Source organism: Octodon degus, unplaced genomic scaffold (genome assembly GCF_000260255.1).
Source record: "Octodon degus isolate 3935 unplaced genomic scaffold, OctDeg1.0 scaffold00064, whole genome shotgun sequence".
Lineage (NCBI taxonomy): Eukaryota > Metazoa > Chordata > Mammalia > Rodentia > Octodontidae > Octodon > Octodon degus.
This window is the reverse complement of record NW_004524640.1, coordinates 8,433,743-8,436,846: the sequence shown is the minus strand read 5'-3', so window position 1 is coordinate 8,436,846 and position 3,104 is coordinate 8,433,743. Positions and strand designations below refer to the sequence as shown.

The window sequence follows — 3,104 nt, the reverse complement described above, 5'->3', positions numbered from 1 at the left end:
AACTGGGTTCTATTCAGGAAGCTGTTGCCTATTCCTATGTCTTTAAGAGTTTTCTCAATGGCATTTGTTGAAGAGGCTGCTTTTTCTTCAGCATATATTGTTATTTTTTAAATTTAATTTTATTTTATTCCAGCATATATTATTGGTACCTATATTGAAAATCAGATGGCTGAAGGTTCTTGATGTAGCTTTTGTATCCTTTATTCTATTCTATTGGTCACCATGTCTTTTTTAATGTGAATATTATGCTGACTTCATTATGGTGTCTTCATAGTATAGCTTGCAGGCTGAGATTGTAATGCTTCCTGCCTTATACCTATGGCTCAGGACTGACTTGGTTATTCTTTTTTTGGCAATTTTTAAAATTTTTAGTTTTATTTATATGATACAAGGTCTCACTTATAGTGATCCTCCTGTCTCAGCCTCCCCAGTGCTGGAATTACAGGCATGAGCCACCACACCCAGTTCTAGGGCTGATACGGCAAGCAGTAGCAGGGATCAAACTTGGGTCTTTGTGCTTGCCAGGAGGCACTTAGACTGCTGAGCTATCTTCCCAGACAAACTTTAAAAAAAGTTTGTTAAAAAGAATAAAAAATAGTAAAAAGAAAATTAGAAAATATACAGAATCTAACTAAACAAAATAATAGGAATTCAACAATGGCTGATATATTGCATAATGTTTCTTCAAATTAGTAGTTTACATTCCTAGAAATAATTATGCATGCAAAATTGGTTAAAAAAGTTATAAGATATTAAAAAGGACAGGAAAAATATTTAAGCATTAACTGCTCCTTTCAGTAGGACAGCAGAAATCAGCAGCACAATTATCCAAGCTTTCCTGTATATATGTACATAAATATATCTATTTCTCTTCCTTTTTTCTTTTATTACCTTCTTTTAAAAATATTTTAAAGAGAGTAATTGTTGCCTTGTTTTTGAAATTTTTTTATTTTACAGTAATTTTTTTGGTTGAATTGTTTTTAGGGGAGATTTATTTTTTGCTTTTGGTGCTGAGGACTGAAGCCAGGGCTTCCAGCTTGCTAGGCAAGCATTCTCCCACTGAGCCAAATCCCCAGCCCTTAAAGAGAGTAACTGATATGACATTAGGAATAGTACACCTTTAGAAGACCAAGATGACAGGTATGCAAGCATGGTTTCTGTATTACACATTGTTGTGCTCTATGTAGTTGCTTAGGTCACAGATATCAGCGTACAGATTTAGTCAAGGTGCAAACTCTACACATTAACTGCTACCTTCTTTCTTCTTTTGTCCTTTTCCTCATCCCAGTTTTTCCTTCCCTTGGCACAGATTCTTTCCTTTCACAGCATTTGCTGCACCTTTCAGATTTTATTTTCTCTTTCAGTTTCTTACACTAGCGAGGCAATACGATGTTCACACATGCGGCTCTGATTTATTTCACTTATGGACTTGGTCTCTAGTTGCATCTATTCACCTAAAAAGCCTCTAGATTATCTTTTCTATAGCTGAGCAATACTCCACTGTGCAAAAATACTACATCTTTTTATCCACTCCTCAGTTGATGTGCATCTGGGTTATTTCCAAGATTTAGCTCTGACAAATTGCACTACTATAAACATGGATGCACATAAATAACTGTGGTATGATGTTTATAGTTCATCTGGAAAAATATTCAGGAGGAAAATAGCTGGGTTGAATGGGACCTGCAACACTAGCTGTGTGAGGAATCTCCACACTGATTTCCATAGTGGTTATAACAGCCCACATTCCCACCAACAGTGGAAAAGGGTTCCTTTTCCCCCACAGACTCTCCAGCATTTGTTATTGGTTGACCTCTTGATAATAGTCATTCTTTCTGGGATGAGATGGAATCTCATGTTGTTTTAATTTGCATTTCTCTAATGACCAATGATGTTGAACATTTTTTCATATACTTATGTGCCATTTGTATTTCTTCATGTGAGAAGTGTATATTCATCTAACATGCCCATTTTTTGATTGGGTCTTTGCATTTTGGGGGCCTGATTTGGTTATTCTAAGTCTCCTCTTGTTCCATATAAATTTTAGATTTTTTTTCTAGTTTGGTGAAAAAGGTTAAGTCATTTTATTTGAGTTGCATAAATCTGCATAACATTTTTGATATGTTATGGCCATTGCTTCTCACAGTCCAACAATGAGAAAGGACCCAGGTGCTAACTCAGTCCCTGTGCTCTGAATGATTGGCTTTAATTTTCACAGCTAGGGTCTGTGAACTTCCGGTTCCTTGTCCTAGTGAGAACAGAATTGGGAGAGGCAGGAGGTGAAGATTGGTTTCCAGGCTAGGCACTGACCACAGCAACCACTACTGAGGAACCCTGATTCTTGCCTTAGGGGTTCATTATTCTCTCAAGATGGTGAGCTCCATGGACCTAGGACATAAGTGGTGCAGGATCAAAGGTGGCCCATCTCCATTGCTAAATACTTCTGATATTATGTTGCCACCAAATTTAACTGCAGAGTTGCACAGTATCCTTTTGAAGACTGTAACCCACCACAGCTAGAACGTATCAAGCCTTCTTGTGAAGATGTTGACCAAGAGCGAAGAGAAGATGACCATCATGTTGCAGCAATTCACTATAAAGGTAGAAAGGGACAGACTGGTGTCATAATTTGTGCATATTTATTATATCGGGGCAAATTTTTAAAGGCACAAGAGGACCTAGATTTCTATGGAGAAGTAAGGACCAGAGAGGAAAAGGAAGTAGCTATTCCCAGTCAGAGGCGTTATGTGTATCATTATAGCTACCTGTTGAAGAAACGTCTGGATTATAGACCAGTGGCACTGTTGTTTCACAAGATGGTGTTTGAAAGTATTCCAGCATTCAGTGGCGGAATTTGCAATCCTCAATTTGTGTTCTGCCAGCTAGAGGTGAAGGTGTATTCCCCCAGTTGAGGACCCAGAAGACAGGCAAGACAAGTTCATGTACTTTGAGTTCGCTCAGCCCTTGCCTGGGTGTGGTGACATCAAAGGCGAGTTCTTCCACAAACAGAACAAGATGCAAAAATGGACAAAATGTTTCACTTTGGGTAAGTATGTTTTTCATACCAGCCCCAGAGCAAGCCTCAGAAAAAGCCAAAAATGGAA

The 3,104-nt window shown here is 38.0% G+C and overlaps 1 pseudogene; it reads left to right on the top strand.

Moving 5' to 3' along the window:
- The first annotated feature begins 2,450 nt into the window (after positions 1-2,450).
- On the top strand, positions 2,451-3,103 carry LOC101589163 (annotated as a pseudogene).
- Position 3,104: the final 1 nt, after the last annotated feature.